At 44.4% G+C, this 18,857-nt stretch overlaps 4 non-coding genes across 4 annotated transcripts; all 4 read right to left on the reverse strand.

The window, feature by feature from the left end:
• Positions 1–905: 905 nt before the first annotated feature.
• TRNAP-UGG (transfer RNA proline (anticodon UGG)) lies at positions 906–977 on the reverse strand. Its single transcript has one exon. It is a non-coding gene; the product is annotated as a tRNA-Pro (tRNA).
• Positions 978–1,603: 626 nt separating this feature from the next.
• Positions 1,604–1,675, reverse strand: TRNAP-AGG (transfer RNA proline (anticodon AGG)). Its single transcript has one exon. It is a non-coding gene; the product is annotated as a tRNA-Pro (tRNA).
• Positions 1,676–2,553: 878 nt separating this feature from the next.
• TRNAP-CGG (transfer RNA proline (anticodon CGG)) lies at positions 2,554–2,625 on the reverse strand. The gene has a single exon. It is a non-coding gene; the product is annotated as a tRNA-Pro (tRNA).
• A 140-nt stretch (positions 2,626–2,765) lies between these two features.
• Positions 2,766–2,837, reverse strand: TRNAP-AGG (transfer RNA proline (anticodon AGG)). The gene has a single exon. It is a non-coding gene; the product is annotated as a tRNA-Pro (tRNA).
• Positions 2,838–18,857: the final 16,020 nt, after the last annotated feature.

Below are 18,857 nucleotides of genomic sequence, written 5' to 3' on the forward strand. Positions count from 1 at the left end.
GTGCCGGGGGCGGTCCGTGACCGCTCCTGGCACATAGTGCCGGATGTCAGCTGCGATATGCAGCTGACACCCGGCCGCGATCGGCCGCGCTCCCCCCGTGAGCGCGGCCGATCGCGTATGACGTACTATCCCGTCGGTGGTCATACGGGCCCACCCCACCTCGACGGGATAGTACGTCAGATGTCAGAAAGGGGTTAATGGCTAACTGAAAAGATGGTAACAAATTGCAAGCTTTCGAGACTACACAGGTCTCTTCATCAGGCAAAGACTAAAAGAAATTCTGAAGAATCACATATTTATGCACAACATAGCATAGAAAAATAAGGAAAAACCATGGATAAGTCAGGTGACATGAAGCAGAATTGCCATGAGTGATAAACAGTTATGTCCATAAATATTGGGCTAGTTCTTAGATAAGGATTGTTTTATTGGGGTCTGGTTCTGTTGTGATGGCCCCTCATAGTTTGAGGGGCAAGTTCCTTAGTTGATGTAAAAAGACATAAATCCATACGACACATTCATTCCTGCAGTGAGAGTGTCAAAGGTCATAATCAATTTATATTCCAGACTCTTCTATCTCTCTGAGATTTGAAGCTACCTTTTAACACAAGTAATTTCATGTCCAAAATGTTATGATTTGGGAGACAAAAATGTATTGCCACAGGTAGATCCATTCTTTTTTCTCTTATCGTGTGGCGGTGAGAATTCATTCTTGTTCTAGGCTCTTGCCCTGTCTCCCCCACATACAGACCCCCAGTTGGACATTTAGTGCAAATAATTAGGTACGCCACATTAGAAGTGACGCAGCTGAAAGCACCTGGGATCTTGTAGTCCTGATGTGGAATAGCCAGGTACCTCTAGTAGTTACGTGTGGAGAGAGGGGGACACGAGGCACACACCAGCGAGGGCTCGTCCGGGATTTGAACCCGGGACCTCTCGCACCCAAAGCGAGAATCATACCCCTAGACCAACGAGCCAGCGATGGAGGCAAGGGCTGCGAGGCACCTGGCTCAGCGCCACCATTTGGCACAGGCTGCAGCAAAAACAAGATCTGACACTGGAGTCCAAAGAGGCAGGAGGAGTCGAGCGTGGCCGCGTGACAGAAAGAGAAGAGGAACAGAGCGGTGAAAAGGCCAGCCAGCCAAAGACGCCTCGCACCTTACTGGAGAAGTCGAGCCATGGCAGTCCACCACGAGCAAAGAAAGAGCTTCCTCGGAGCGGTCATCAAGTCCCATTCGCAAAAAAGGCTGCGAGGCGGTGGAAACGAGCAAGACCCTTGTTGAGAAGCACCCGTGGGTACGTGACACGGATTGGAGTGCCCTCGAGCAAGACCATTGCACAAGCGCACTGCCACGTGTGGAGAGAGGGGGACACGAGGCACACACCAGCGAGGGCTCATCCGGGATTTGAACCCGGGACCTCTCACACCTAAAGCGAGAATCATACCCCTAGACCAACGAGCCAACGTTTGGTGCGTGCCGTGCAGCAGCGTCGATTCTCTCACCTTTGTAGGCTCGGCCACAAGCAGCACACGGAGCGGTTTAGCTAACAGGGGGAGGGCAAAAGAAGATGAGCACTCTGCATCCCGCACAGAGAAAGAGTGGGGCTCGTCCGGGATTTGAACCCAGGACCTCTCGCACCCTAAGCGAGAATCATACCCCTAGACCAACGAGCCAGCGACAGAGTGGCGCTTTGCAATTTGTATGGCGTAGCCAGCACTGCCAACTGAAGCACCTGCCTGGCATCTCCAGGGAAAAGCTTGGCTCTCTCATGGAACATCCACAGGGAAAAAAAAAAAGTCCCTGAGAGACGCATGCGAATTTTAACGAGCAGCAATCTCCAACATATGTTTTTGGAGCGAAAGAGCTCAAAACAAGTGGAGATCCGCGTGCGTGGGGTCAAAATCTGCCACAGGTCCGGGCTTGGTTGGGTGGTCGGGGTTTCCTGGGGACGGGCGGCACATGCCGCCTTCCCAGCAGTCAGTTGCAAGAAAATCCATGCAACAGATGAGCCTGCGGGAGGAAGCCCAGCATGCAACAGACCTGCAACAAAGATTTCCACAAGCAGGGGCTCGTCTGGGATTTGAACCCAGGACCTCTCGCACCCAAAGCAAGAATCATAACCCTAGACCAAGGAGCCAGCGATGGAGGCAAGGGCTGCGAGGCACCTGGCTCAGCGCCACCATTTGGCACAGGCTGCAGCAAAAACAAGATCTGACACTGGAGTTCAAAGAGGCAGGAGGAGTCGAGCGTGGCCGCGTGACAGAAAGAGAAGAGGAACAGAGTGGTGAAAAGGCCAGCCAGCCAAAGACGCCTCGCACCTTACTGGAGAAGTCGAGCCATGGCAGTCCACCACGAGCAAAGAAAGAGCTTCCTCGGAGCGGTCATCAAGTCCCATTCGCAAAAAAGGCTGCGAGGCGGCGGAAACGAGCAAGACCCTTGTTGAGAAGCACCCGTGGGTACGTGACACGGATTGGAGTGCCCTCGAGCAAGACCATTGCACAAGCACACTGCCACGTGTGGAGAGAGGGGGACATGAGGCACACACCAGAGAGGGCTCATCCGGGATTTGAACCCGGGACCTCTCGCACCCGAAGCGAGAATCATACCCCTAGACCAACGAGCCAACGTTTGGTGCGTGCCGTGCAGCAGCGTCGATTCTCTCACCTTTGTAGGCTTGGCCACAAGCAGCACACGGAGCGGTTTAGCTAACAGGGGGAGGGCAAAAGAAGATGAGCACTCTGGTTCCCCCGCAGAGAAAGAGTGGGGCTCGTCCGGGATTTGAACCCGGGACCTCTCGCACCCTAAGCGAGAATCATACCCCTAGACCAACGAGCCAGCGACAGAGTGGCGCTTTGCAATTTGTATGGCGTAGCCAGCACTGCCAACTGAAGCACCTGCCTGGCATGTGCAGGGAAAAGCTTGGCTCTCTCATGGAACATCCACAGGGAAAAAAAAAAGTCCCTGAGAGACGCATGCGAATTTTAACGAGCAGCAATCTCCAACATATGTTTTTGGAGCGAAAGAGCTCAAAACAAGTGGAGATCCGCGTGCGTGGGGTCAAAATCTGCCACAGGTCCGGGCTTGGTTGGGGTTTCCTGGGGACGGGCGGAAATCCATGCCACAGATGAGCCTGCGGGAGGAAGCCCAGCATACAACAGACCTGCAACAAAGATTTCCACAAGCAGGGGCTCGTCCGGGATTTGAACCCGGGACCTCTTGCACCCACTGCGAGAATCATACCCCTAGACCAACGAGCCAGCGATGGAGGCAAGGGCTGCGAGGCACCTGGCTCAGCGCCACCATTTGGCACAGGCTGCAGCAAAACAATCAAAATATGGAGGTGCTAAGGGGAGCTGCACGGAAATTACAACCTTTACTACAAAAAGATGCCCGCTTACAATCCATTTTTCCAGACCCCCCACTATTGTGTTTTAGGCAGCCCCCAAATCTAAGAAGCATCATTGTCAGAAGCTCCCTGTCCTCTCCATCAGCTAAAAGAACCTTTCCTTGCAACCATAAAAAATGTAAAACCTGTCCATTTATAATGACCACGGACAAGATAAAGATCCCCAATTCACATCAGGACTACAAGATCCCAGGTACTTTCAGCTGCGTCACTTCTAATGTGGTGTACCTAATTATTTGTACTAATCCCAGGCACAGCTGCATTATAGCAGAGCTCCTGCCTGTAAAATATTTTAACCCCTTCAGATGGATTTACATCGTGGGACGTTACAGATCTACAGAAGGTATGTATATTGTTGGTTTATTATTTTTAATTTGTTACAGAACGATGGTCTTCAGGTGGATTGAGAGAGCAATAAAATATTACAACAACCTGTGTGTTTATTTCATTAAAATACTTTGCAATATTGTGTGTGTGTTTTTTTAACCATTTCATACAATTGGATTAATAATGGATAGGTGTCATAATTGACGCCTCTCCATTATTAATCTGGCTTAATGTCACCTTACAATAGCAAGGTGACATTAACCCCTCATTACCCCATATCCCACCGCTACACGGGAATGGGAAGAGAGTGACCAAGTGCCAGAATAGGCGCATCTTACAGATGTGCCTTTTCTGGGGTGGCTGGGGGCAGATGTTTTTAGCCGGGGGGGGGGCAATAACCGTGGACCCTCTCCAGGCTATTAATATCTGCCCTCAGTCACTGGCTTTACCACTCTGGCGGAGAAAATTGCGCGGGAGCCCAAGCCAATTTTTTCCGCGATTTAACCAGCGCCGAAATTTTGCACATACACACTACTAACATTAGTAGTGTGGAATATGCAAAAAAAAGGGGGATATGACATGGTTTACTGTATGTAAACCATGTCTCATATCATGTCGGGTTTAGGCAGGAGAAATGAAAAGCCGGCAATCGGCTTTTCTGCTATATCGCGCTGAAGTAAATATATATATATATATATATATATATGTGTCTCAATGAGATATATATATATATATATATATATATATATATATATATATATATATATATAAAACGAAACCCGACTTTGCCAAAAGTCGGCGACTTTTGAAATTGGCCGATCTGTTTCGCTCAACCCTAATTTTGATGATTGACAGCTGTCACACACTTCTCAGCATGCGTTTCAAAAACGCAAACGCAGCAAAAAAACGCATGTAAACGCGGCAAAACGCCGCTTTTTTTTACCGCATGCAAAAACGCATGTGTCTAAAGAACGCAGCGTTTGCACGCGTTTAAATGCGTTTTTTCACCACCTGCGTTTGCGTTAAAAAACGCTGCGTTTTTAAACGCAAATGTGAAACTAGCCTTATCCATGGTCTTTCCTCTTTTTTTTTTTTATGCTATGTTGTGCATAAATATGTGATTCTTCAGAATTTCTTTTAGTCTTTGCCTGATGAAGAGACCTGTGAAGTCTCGAAACCTTGCAATTTGTTACCATCTTTTCAGTTAGCCATTAAAAGGTATCAACCACTGAGGACTCTCAATTCTAAATATTTTTCTATGCATATCTAAAAAATGTCTTTTATAATTCTGCCCCTTAGTACTGCAGAGTAAAATACGGTTGTGCATATCTGTTTCAACTGTGCAGATGCAAAATTCACAGAGCTTATTGGTCGTACAATGTGTGAGCATGTGTGTCAGAAGGATGCACTTGAAGCTATAGAGGAGGCTCTGGACAAAGACTAGTATCACAGACTATGCCAATATAAAGAAAGAACCTTGCACTCAACTTTATGCTTGTGTGATTTATTATTAGTAGTACCCAGAAAAACGTTTCGGTCCACCATCAGGACCTTCATCAGTTACGTACTGTTTTGTTAATCAGGCTTGGGAGACAACACTGTCTCAGGGCACACATTAATTGAACCACTTAAATATGCACTGTACCAATAGAATAATACTGTTTGAGACCTGAAGCCGTGTGCCTGTGTCAGACGCGGTGTCCACTGATGAAGGTCCTGATGGTGGACCGAAACGTTTTTCTGGGTACTACTAATAATAAATCACACAAGCATAAAGTTGAGTGCAAGGTTCTTTCTTTATTTTGATAAGGTGTGGGAACCTACCTTTTGCACCAATTCCAGTAGTGCACACGCTAATTACCTTTAGACTATGCCAATAAGCATATGGCGCAGGAGAATTATAAAAGGTATTTTTTTTAGATATGCTGACTTTAATTTATATTGGAAAAACATGCCAACAGATTCCCTTTAACTGAAAAATAGTATGCAGTGAACTCACAAACTCTCAGTGGTGACTGCAGGCAATCAGAATTGTATTAGTTAACCAAGTACTGACCTAAAAATTGCATTGTTTTAAAAACATTCACTTTTTATTAAATGGTAATAACAAGAAACGATACTTGAGCTGGAGGGATAATCGGAATAAGACAAAATGTCTGCCCTTTTCTAGAAATAGTACCTTGTCCATTGGCTGTATTCAGGTTTGTAGCTCAGGCCCATTCAAGTGATTACAGACATATTATATAAATGAACTGTTTCTCTAAAATATAGACAGTTTTTCCAATATCACACTAACTTTTTGGGGTGAGATGTCCCTCTATTACAAGTACAGTGATGTAAATGGAAAAACACTACATCACTTTTTACAGTCTATAAATTTGTAAAGTTTCCGATGTGAAATTTATCCATTATATTATACAATAGATTCACCCTGAACTAAGCTCCTCCATCGCCAGCTCCCATCTGCATCATGGAAGCAAACTTTGAGGTTTTAACAATTTATTATTTGTTTTCCTTTAAAAATAGTTTTCTCCCTTTGTTTGGCTGGATCTGCGGTTGATCAGTGGAAATTATCAAAGAATTAAAATAATATTTATAGGTCACTTTCCATTTGCTTCTTAAGAAGAGCAGAACATTTCCTTCCTGAAAATGTGTGGATTCCTCCAAACATTTTCTGCTGAGATATTTGTTTAACTTTATTTTTCTTTATTAAAGTTAACAATCTAGACCTTCCAGGCTCGTTCACATTGTATCCTGTTCTGTAGAAAGTACACACATTATATGCTCCTCAACACTGAAATTATAAAGCCAAGAAAGAAAAGTCAAAGAATTATGGAATTCAGAGGCATATTAATGCTAAAAAAAAATGGAAGCAAAATTTTCAAAGCATCTTGATTTATTCATTCAACGAGTATGAGGCTCAAACGCAGTTATACAGGCACTTATATGTCTTGCCTGCCATTAGCGAGGTTAGTAATGGTTGCCTGAGGATGTTCTGCCATGCTGAATGCACTTTTGGCACAGAAATCATCAAGATACACTGCTGGTAGCTTCCTTGGCAAATCACGACCAATGATGTCCCAGATGTGCTCGATGGGAGACAAATCTGGAGATCCTGCAGGTAACGGTAGCACACTTAGGCCACACAGGCTGTTCACAGTAGCAAGAGCAAGTGAAACCTGGAGTTGTCCTTTTGCAAACAGCTCCCTAGGATACTTTGGAAACATTTTTCAGCAGCCAGGTGTCTCTCCCAGCTCCTCCAAACAATGGAACACTCAGCTGAGTATTCCTGTATTCTCTATGAGAGAGTCACTGCTTCACTGTAACTCCACCAGAAATTTCTCTGAGTACAGGTAGTTGAGGGATAGGAAGGCATGTATCTCAATTTGTTGCTAAAAGGACGGGGGGCAGGATGAAACGTCCAACTTTCAAACTCATTCAAAAACAATATGAAAACAACCAAAAACAAAGCTAAACAGATGGTAGCCAAAAATGCAGACTTAATATATTAACGTAGTAGAACTTGGATTAAAGTTTATATTTCGACCGGAGGAAAGTGCACAGCAAGCATACCAGATGTCCGGGAGAGGATGTTTAGTTTGCTCAAAGCATCTTTCTAATCAAATCACTGCAATCAAAAAACCTGCTCTGGGTATTTTTAACTTGTTGATCCTCTCCCCTAAATAAAATCCAGCTTCCCGAGCTTAACAATGTCATTTTAAGAGTTTATGTGTAGATGAATCATGCATTAGGTCTAGCAAAGTTTCCAGGAATCCTCTCCACTGTGTATGTGAAAGTGATTGCGGTTAGTCACAGCTGCATCCTGCAAGTCTCCTTTTACACCTTAACTTTTCCTTTTAAGATACTTTTAGAAAATTATTGAACAGTTGCTAAATTATCACCTATCCACCCTTAGGCTATGTTCACTTACCTAGCGCATAAGCCAAATAAATTTAAAGGATTATCAACTGGTCATACAGGAAAGATATATATCTTGGTACCATGATAGCCAGTAGATAGAAAATTGGATCACAGCATTATGGACATGAATTTACTTGTATTAAAAGGTACCTTCAAATCGCAGAGACACAGAAGAGTCTGGGAATATAAGCTGATGATGACCTTTGACACACTCAGTGCAGGAATGAATGTGTCACATGGATTTATGTCTTTTTACATCAATTAAGGAATTTGCTCCTCAGACGGTGTGGGGTCATCATAACACATAACCAGACCCATTCAGAGGACCATAAAACATTCACACTCCTTATCTATGAACTGTTCCAATATTTATGGACATAAACATTTTGCTTCACGTCACCTGTCTTATCTATGTCATTTTTTCTGGGCTGAGCTGTGCATAAATATGTGTTTTTTCAGAATTTGTATTAGTCTATGTCTGATGAAGAGACCTGCGTAGTCTCGAAAGCTTGCAACTTGTTACCATCTTTTCATTTAGCCATTAAAAGGTATGAACCACTAAGGACTCTCAATTCCAACTGGACATAAGATTTTTTGCTCTGAAGAAGACAGTCTTGTGTTTTCCAAAATAGTGGACCACTGTGGACTACTTGAGGAACTTGCAATCTCATCTGCATAAGGGCTGTTTCACATGTCCTGATATTTCCGTTACTGAAAAAATCAGTACCGGAGATATTTGTGTCTGTGTGTACTTGTGTTTCATATGTGTGGCATACTTTTAGCAACTGTGTGCCGCCCATATGCCACCCGTGTGCTGCATCAGTATCATACATACCGGCGCCTGAGAAAAGCCAACACAGTTTGCACTGTTCTCATGCATCGGGTGCTGAAGACAGCTCACAACAGTGTCCCCTGCTCTGCCTACGATCTGCACGAGCAGGGAACAATGTTGATATTTTTGTACTTGTTTTTAAAGGTCCATCCACTCCGCAGTAGCCAACCGTCCACAAATTTCAGGACAGTCTGTAAATATTGGGCATTTTTTTCCCCTGTCTGTAAGAAAAAAATGTATAACATCCGAAGCTGAAAAAACTACAGATTATGTTGACTAATTCCCATTATTTTACAGTTTACAGTGAATGCACCTGATATCAACATATCAGAATATTGAGCTGCAGACATGTATCACTGATAAAGGTGCATCTCACAAAACTAGAATATCATCTAAAAGTTAGTTTATTTCAGTTCTTCAATACAAAAAGTGAAACTCGTATATTATATAGAGTCATTACAAACAGAGTGATGTATTTCAAGTGTTTATTTATGTTAGTGTTGATGATTATAGCTTACAGCCAATTAAAACCCAAAAGTCATTATCTCAGTAAATTAGAATTCTTCATAACACCAGCTTGAAAAATAGTTTTAAAATCCAAAATGTTGGTCTACTGGAATGTATGTTCAGTAAATGCACTCAATACTTGGTCGGGGCTCCTTTTGCATCAATTACTGCATCAATGCGGGGTGGCATGGAGGCGATCAGCATGTGGCACTGCTGAGATGTTATGGAAGCCCAGGTTGCTTTGATAGCAGCCTTCAGCTTGTCTGCATTGTTGGGTCTGGTGTCTCTCATCTTCCTCTTGACAATACCCCATAGATTCTCTACAGGGTTAAGGTCAGGCATGTTTTCTGGCCAATCAAGCACAGTGATACTGTTCTTTTTAAACCAGGTATTTGTACTTTTGGCAGTGTGGACAAGTGCCAAGTCCTGCTGAAGAATGAAATTTCCATCTCCAAAAAGCTTGTCAGCAGGGCGAAGCATGAAGTGCTCTAAAATTTCCTGGTAGACTGCTGCGCTGACTCTGATCTTGATAAAATACAGTGGACCTACACCAGCAGATGAGATGGCTCCCCAAACCATCACTGATTGTGGAAACTTCACACTAGACCTCAAGTAGCTTGGATTGTGTGCCTATCTACTCTTCCTCCAGACTCTGGGACCTTGATTTCCATATGAAATGCATAATTTACTTTCATCTGAAAACAACACTTTGGACCACTGAGCAACAGTCCAATTATTTTTCTCCTTGACCCAGGTAAGACACTTCTGGCATTGTCTATTGGTCATGAGTGGCATGACACAAGGAATGCGACACTTGTAACCCATGTCCTGGATACGTCTGTGTGTGTTGGCTCTTGAAGCAATGACTCCAGCAATAGTCCACTTCTTGTGAATCTCCCCCAAATTTTTGAATGGCCTTTTGTTAACAATCATTTCAAAGCAGCGGTTATCCCAGTTGCTTGTGCACCTTTTTCTACCACACTTTTTCAATAACCTTTTGTGGCTTACCCTCCTTGTGGAGTGTGTCAATTCCTGCCTTCTGGACATCTGTTAAGTCAGCAGTCTTCCCCATGATTGTGAAGCCTACTCAAACAGACTAAAGGACCTTTTTAAATGCTTAGGAAGCCTTTGCAGGTGTTTTTACTAATTATTCTAATTTACTGAGATAATGACTTTTGGGTTTTCATTGGCTGTAAGCCATAATCATTATCATAAACAGAAATAAACACTTGAAATACATCACTCTGTTTGTAATGACTCTATCTAATATATGAGTTTCAATTTTTGTTTTGAAGAGCTGAAATAAATTAACTTTTTGATGATATTCTAATTTTGTAAGATGCCCCTGTATGTGTTAGGGAACAACAATTTTTATGATTGAACACCAATGCTGTATTCAGCCACAATTTACAAGTCCTGACATCCTCATGTGACCCTCTTTGTCAATAAAATGTTTACGTTTACAGGATACTCTTTTACTGGATTATTTTTCCTGGAGTTTTCTGTATACTCTTTACACAATATGTGCATGTGAAAACACCACAGTGCTGGCAGTCTGAAAAATTAGTCCTGGCTAGTCTAGCACAAATGGCCATGCCTCCTTTGAAATCACTTGATTTTGCCAATTTAATATGGATTTACTCTAAAAGCAAACAACGTAAATGATTTTATGTCTAACATCTTGATCAAATGTCTAATTTCCTTGTGTAAAGGTGTGGTATAAGTGTCAGCACTCCTTCTGAAAATCTGCTGTAAAACATTTTACTTGTTTAGTTCTCCGCAGCAGTTTGATAGCCTAGGAAGGATAACAGTTAGCGTCAGCCCATGTTGGGAGCATTTACATGGGCATTTTCAGGATTTTCAGTTTCACACATCCTGATATTTCCGGTATCGGAAAAAACAGTACTGGAGATATCAGTGTCCATGTGTGTAATACTTGGGGCAAAAGTGTGACAATCATGTGCCATCCGTGTGCCACATCAGTACCACATGTATCGGTGCCTGGGAAGCAGCGCTCCAGTTAGCGCTGTTCCCTGGCACCAGGTGCTGAAGACAGCTCTCATCATACTCCCATCAGCCGGCGCCTGTGCTATAAATAAAAAAATAGCACTCTGTTTGTAATGACTTAATATAATATATGCGATTCACTTTTTGTATTGAAGAACTGAAATAAATAAACTTTTTGAAGATATTCTAACTTTGTGAGAAGCACTTGTATTCATAATGATGTTTTATGGTTTTCCAATGTGTCCGTAAATCATATATTGTCTGTAGTGACTTTTTTATAAGATGCCTAGAAAAAAAGAAAAAGGCAACCCTAATTTACACACAATAATGCGCAGTACTAAAACAACCACTGACCAGCAACATGTTTGTCAGTCAGGGGCCATTTAATAGGCTGTTTACATATCCCAAACTGTCTTCAGATGTGCAATGAACAAACAGTAAATGATCGTTCAGTGCATATAGGCTGCCATTTTTTGAAAAAGCTGAACGAAAGGATCATTTCACCTGACAAAAGAGCATTTTGTATGATCGTCAGGGAATCAACAGCCTGTTTAACAACAAACTGAATGGTCATTCTCGATAATTGTGCAGAGTACCTGCACCTGAAGTCTCCTACCTGGTGCTGTTATCAGTTTTGATTTTCTTCTCTTCATTCACTTGTATCCGACCCTTGGATAGTCTGTAGGCCAGTTCTCATCAGTTCTCACCATACTTCCCTGTTTTCCACAGCTCCTTTTAATTGCTTGATGTTCATTCCTGTCTCATTCTTGATGGTATCCAGCCAACGGGTCTTTGGACTCCACTGTTTCCTTTAACCACTGACCATTCTGAACAGCAAATCCTTTTCTTATGAATTTGCCTCATCACACCAAAATAGTTCAGTTTCTATCTGGTGATCTTGCCTTCAAGGGACAATTCTGGGTTTATGACCAAGAACATATTTGTTGGTGATCCCAGCTTACCATGGAATTTGTTGAAGCCTTCTGCAGCACCACCGAGGAAAGGCATCAATTTTTCTTCTTAATGCTTACATGAGTGTCCATGTCTAACAGCCATATGTCACAATTGGGAACAAAGATGCCTTGATCAATCTTTGACAAGTGATTGATATGTAATTGCACTTCCATATTTGGTCCATGCTCACCATGGCTGTGGATTGCCCTCTAGGGCCGTGGGGTACTCGGAACCGGGCCGGTTCTTAAAGGGATGTGTCACAGTGGCAGTGACCCGGTCCGTGGCCCTGGGCGTCCAATAAAAGAGGATTAAAGTGTAATGGGAAATAAAGACTAAAGAGCAATGTTCGTGACGCCACCTGTGGTACTCGGCCAGGGATGTCTGACACTGCTTAAAGGGGTCCTCTGGGGACGATGGTATTGCAGCAGAGTTGGTATAGCTCCCCACAGGTAGAGCTTAGTCCCCAGGGCTCCCGATGCAGTTGGTAAGAATGATAGATGGTGAAGTGCAGGAAAGAATTGGAGGACACAGGGTTGCAGTCTCTTTACCTTTAACTGATGAAGTTCAGGTACAGGTTACAGGTGATCTTTGGAATCCGGGCAGCCTGGAAGCAATTCGGAATCCCCCTAGCCAGATGGGGTTGGAAGCCGTCCTTACTGGGCTGTATTCTCAGTCCCTTGCTGCCTGAGGCTTCGCACAAGGTCCTCTCTCACTCTGTCCTCTTAGGTGGACACTACCCGCATGCAGGGCCGGTTTTAGACAATGTGGGGCCCTAGGCAAAAGTTTAAAATGAGGCCCCCAATGCTCACATATTGCACCATGACACTCAAACATTTTGGTTGTATTGACATGAGCTGAGTTCACACCATTCGATGCATGTGATCTACAATATTGAAGTCGTTTGGCTCTTGTTTCTCAGCCTCTTTACACCGGCTAATGAAGAATGATGGGGACAGAACACTAGTACATCAATCTGTCCCCATATAGTATCATGTTATAAGCAGCAGGGCTGGCGAGTCAGAGTCAGTGTCCATTTTGGTGGAGTTGGTATCAAATGCACAGACTCTGACTCCTTAAATACAGTATATAATACATTGGGTGCAGGATGTGCTGTAATTTTTTCAAATAATGTGGGAAAGTTATGAAATGTCCTATAAATGAACATTATGCTCATTCGCTGAACGATTGCCATCATGTTTATATATATGAACTCTCGTCTGTTCTTCAGCCAGTATTTAAAAATGTGCATGGCACACACACTCACACATTATCACTGTGTGTCTATACCCAGCCATCTACATATACTAATAACATATATTCAAGTTAGAGTAATGCAAAAAATGTATATATATACTCGTATATGTACATACACACACGTACACGGCACATGCTTATACACACATACACACAGGTACACGGCACATGCTTATACACACACGTACACGGCACATGCTTATACACACATACACACAGGTACGCGGCACATGCTTATACACACACGTACATGGCACATGCTTATACACACATACACACGTACACGGCACATGCTTATACACACATACACACACGTACATGGCACATGCTTTTACACACATACACACACGTACACGGCACATGCTTATACACACATACACACACGTACACGGCACATGCTTATACACACATACACACGTACACGGCACATGCTTATACACACATAGACATGTACATGGCACATGCTTATACACATACATACACGTACACGGCACATGCTTATACACACATACACACGTACACGGAACATGCTTATACACATACACACACGTACACGGCACATGCTTATACACACATATACACACACTTACACAGCACATGGTTATACACATACACACACGTACACGGCACATGCTTATACACACATACATACACGTACACGGCACATGCTTATACACACACGTACACAGCACATGCTTATACACACATACACACACGTACACGGCACATGCTTATACACACACGTACACGGCACATGCTTATACACACATACACGTACATGGCACATGCGTATACACACATACACACGTACACGGCACATGCTTATACACACATACATACATACACATGGCACATGCTTATACACACATACACACACGTACACGCAGGGGCGTAACTACCGCGGTCGCAGCGGTCACCAGTGCGCCCGGGCCCGGCAGGTCAGAGGCACCCAACACCATGTTGCAGTGCAGGGGATTCCTCCTGCACGGCAACAGTCCGAGGCGTATCTAGGGGGAGGGGGCAGCCGGGGCACGTGAGAGACAGGAAGCAGCTCCAGTCATCATGGTGAGACTGTCAGCTTCTGCTCTGCAGCCCCGGGACAGAAGGTGAGAGCAGGGGGAGGTGCGGGACAGAGCCGCTTTAGTCAGGAGAAGCTGAGGAGCTGCAGCCGATTTACATCAGCCACCCCTGTACCAGAGAGGAGATTGTGAGTTGTGTATATGAGCTGGTATCTGGTGTGTGTGTCTGATATCTGTATGTGTGTGTGTGTGTGCGTGTGTATGTGTGTGTGTGTGTGTGATATCTGTAGTATGTGTGTGTGGGTGTGTGTGTGTGTGATATCTGTAGTGTGTGTGTGTGTGTGTGTGTGATATCTGTAGCATGTGTGTGTTTGTGTGATATCGTAGTGTGTGTGTGTGTGTGTGATATCTGTAGTGTGTGTGTGTGAGGCAGGGGCGTAATTACCACAGTCACAGCGGTCGTCGCTGCAAGCGGCTCTGGCAGGTCAGGGGCCCGTGTGTCCCCTTGAGCCTGTCTCCCTTGTCCCCTTATGCTTGTGTCCCTTGTCCCCGTGTGTCAGTCTCCCTTGCCCATTAGTCCCTGTGTGTCCCCATGTGCCTGTCTCCTTTGTCCCCTTGTGCTTGTGTCAGTCTCCCTTGCCCACTAGTCCCTGTGTGTCAGTCTCCTTGTGCTTGTGTCAGTCTTCCTTGCCCACTAGTCCCCGTGTGTCCCCTTGTGTCAGTCTCCCTTTCCCACTTGTCCTAGTGTGCCCCTTGTGTCAGGCTCCCTTGCCCACTAGTCCCCTTGTAACCTTCTCCCCTGCCTCCTAGCCCCCATGTGTCCCCTTGTGCCTGTCTTCCTTGCTCCCTAGCCCCTCTATGTTACCCTTGTGCCTGTCTCCCCTAGCCCCCTTGTGCCCTCTCCCCTGCCCCCTCGTCACCATTTGCTCGTGTCTTTCTCACTGCACCTGTATGGAGGGGCTGCATTATACTATGAGGGGGGCTGCATTGTATTCTATGGGGGTTACACTGAGTTGTATGGCAGGGCTGCAGAGGGGGGCCCCATTTGGAAGTTCTACCGGGGCCTATAACTTTGTAGTTACGCCACTGCATACACAGCACATGCTTATACACACATACACACACATACACGGCACATGCGTATACACACATACACACGTACACGGCACATGCTTATACACACATACATACACATGGCACATGCTTATACACACATACATGTACACGGCACATGCTTATACACACATACATACATGTACACGGCACATGCTTATACACACATACATACATGTATATGGCACACACTTATACACACATACATACATAAATACATGTACACGGAACACACTTATACACACACACATGGTACGCACATATACACACACACGGCACGCACTTATATACACACACACATGGCAAACACTTATATACACACACGACACACACTTATATATACACACTTACACGCACACATACATAAATGGCACACACTTGCTGCACAACAAATGCTCATTTGATACATGTAACTCACATAAACACATACACATAGATCACAGACAGCACACAGTACACATGCCACACACTATACACACCACACATACATACACTGCACACACCTCAGATACACGCTTTATGCTGGAGGGAATGAGATGTTCCACATTATCAGCTGCAGCCCTCCTGCTCCCAGCAGCACTGTCCCAACAGACACCTTCCTGCCCTCTGCTCTGCTGGGATCGCCGATAAGAGCAGGAGCTGACAGCAGGACAGGAGCCATTTCCACCAGGAGCAGCACACACAGTGGGACAGGTGCTCTCCTACTTATCTGCCTGCTCAGGTTGGTAGCTGCCATCTCTAGCTCCCCCTCAGAGGCCCCGTGCAGGAGGACAGCATTGCATGTACCTTTTTAACTGCCAGAAACATCCAGACAGTCCCTGAGTACATGGCTTGTGGTGACATCAAGGTCACATGGCAGGTCACCTGATCGTGATGTCACTACAGGTCCTTAACCAGTCTCTACATCGGAAGCTTCACTGATAATGCTATAATCAGTGAAGCGTCTGCTGTAGATGCTGGGGGCCCCCAAAGGGAGTGGGGGCCCCAGGCAGCTGCCTAGTCTACCTGGCCCTAACGCTGGCCCTGCCTGCATGGCAGGCAACTCGAGCCATTTTACAGGTGTCCCTTCTCGTGGTGACTCCGAGCTCTAATCTGCTGACGTGCCTTCGACTGTAATTATTGCCAGGAGACTTGGAATCTCCTGCCCACCGGTTTCTGCTGTGTGGCATACAGTTCTCCCTCAACCTCAGACTTCTGGCCTCCGGTCTCTTGCGCTTGAACCTGGAGGGAGCCCAGTCGCAGCTCCACTCCAGTTTCTCTCTCCTTCTGTGCTCCTTCTCCTCTTACTGTCTCCTACAAACTGACTGCTAACTCCTCCTCCAGCCAGAATATATAGGGAAGCTACCCTCAAACCGAGTCTAGAGGTCCCCCTTCTGGCCTGGAGTCAGAACAGTGTTGTATGTACAGGTCCTTCTCAAAAAATTAGCATATAGTGTAAAATTTCATTATTTACCATAATGTAATGATTACAATTAAACTTTCATATATTATAGATTCATTATCCACCAACTGAAATTTGTCAGGTCTTTTATTGTTTTAATACTGATGATTTTGGCATACAACTCCTGATAACCCAAAAAACCTGTCTCAATAAATTAGCATATCAAGAAAAGGTTCTCTAAACGACCTATTACCCTAATCTTCTGAATCAACTAATTAACTCTAAACACATGCAAAAGATACCTGAGGCTTTTAAAAACTCCCTGCCTGGTTCATTACTCAAAACCCCCATCATGGGTAAGACTAGCGACCTGACAGATGTCAAGAAGGCCATCATTGACACCCTCAAGCAAGAGGGTAAGACCCAGAAAGAAATTTCTCAACAAATAGGCTGTTCCCAGAGTGCTGTATCAAGGCACCTCAATGGTAAGTCTGTTGGAAGGAAACAATGTGGCAGAAAACGCTGTACAACGAGAAGAGGTGACCGGACCCTGAGGAAGATTGTGGAGAAGGACCGATTCCAGACCTTGGGGAACCTGAGGAAGCAGTGGACTGAGTCTGGTGTGGAAACATCCAGAGCCACCATGCACAGGCGTGTGCAGGAAATGGGCTACAGGTGCTGCATTCCCCAGGTAAAGCCACTTTTGAACCATAAACAGCGGCAGAAGCGCCTGACCTGGGCTACAGAGAAGCAGCACTGGACTGTTGCTAAGTGGTCCCAAGTACTTTTTTCTGATGAAAGCAAATTTTGCATGTCATTCGGAAATCAAGGTGCCAGAGTCTGGAGGAAGACTGGGGAGAAGGAAATGCCAAAATGCCTGAAGTCCAGTGTCAAGTACCCACAGTCAGTGATGGTGTGGGGTGCCATGTCAGCTGCTGGTGTTGGTCCACTGTGTTTCATCAAGGGCAGGGTCAATGCAGCTAGCTATCAGGAGATTTTGGAGCACTTCATGCTTCCATCGGCTGAAATGCTTTATGCAGATGAAGATTTCATTTTTCAGCACGACCTGGCACCTGCTCACAGTGCCAAAACCACTGGTAAATGGTTTACTGACCATGGTATTACTGTGCTCAATTGGCCTGCCAACTCTCCTGACCTGAACCCCATAGAGAATCTGTGGGATATTGTGAAGAGAAAGTTGAGAGACGCAAGACCCAACACTCTGGATGAGCTTAAGGCCGCTATTGAAGCATCCTGGGCCTCCATAACATCTCAGCAGTGTCACAGGCTGATTGCCTCCATGCCACGCCGCATTGAAGCAGTCATTTCTGCCAAAGGATTCCCGACCAAGTATTGAGTGCATAACTGAACATTATTATTTGATGGTTTTTTTGTTTGTTATTTAAAAACACTTTTATTTGATTGGACGGGTGAAATATGCTAATTTATTGAGACAGGTTTTTTGGGTTATCAGGAGTTGTATGCCAAAATCATCAGTATTAAAACAATAAAAGACCTGACAAATTTCAGTTGGTGGATAATGAATCTATAATATATGAAAGTTTAATTGTAATCATTACATTATGGTAAATAATGAAATTTTACACTATATGCTAATTTTTTGAGAAGGACCTGTACGTGTTACCTGATAAGGGAATCCTTCTCACTTCCAGGCATGGCATCACCCTCCCCGTGAGGATGGCAATACCACTGTGACAACCGAACTCCCGGGGTGTCACAGTTGCATATCCAGTGCTAATCAATGCTTGATATCTACTGTCAAACTGATATTAAGATTAATGAAGGACCCAAGGAAAACAAAGCTATCAACCACGTCTATTTATTCATTGTTGATTGTTATGTGGACTTCCTCACTGTTTGTAGTCATAAATTTATCTGCTTGATGTTCAGGTAAAGTCCTGTCTTCTTTCAACTTCGTGATCAGCGTCTTCAAGTCCTTCTCACTTTCTGCCAGGATAGTTGCTGATAGTTCTTCTGCCTATTTTCAACCCAACACTTGAATCATCAAAGTCCAGCTTTCTCCTGATTACTTCTACTTAGAGGTTTAAAAAAATGGGAGAGGATGAATCCTTGTCTTGTGCAGTTATTAATCTTGAACCATTTTGTATCTACA

The sequence above is a fragment of the Ranitomeya variabilis genome, chromosome 4 (assembly GCF_051348905.1).
Source record: "Ranitomeya variabilis isolate aRanVar5 chromosome 4, aRanVar5.hap1, whole genome shotgun sequence".
Taxonomy (NCBI): domain Eukaryota; kingdom Metazoa; phylum Chordata; class Amphibia; order Anura; family Dendrobatidae; genus Ranitomeya; species Ranitomeya variabilis.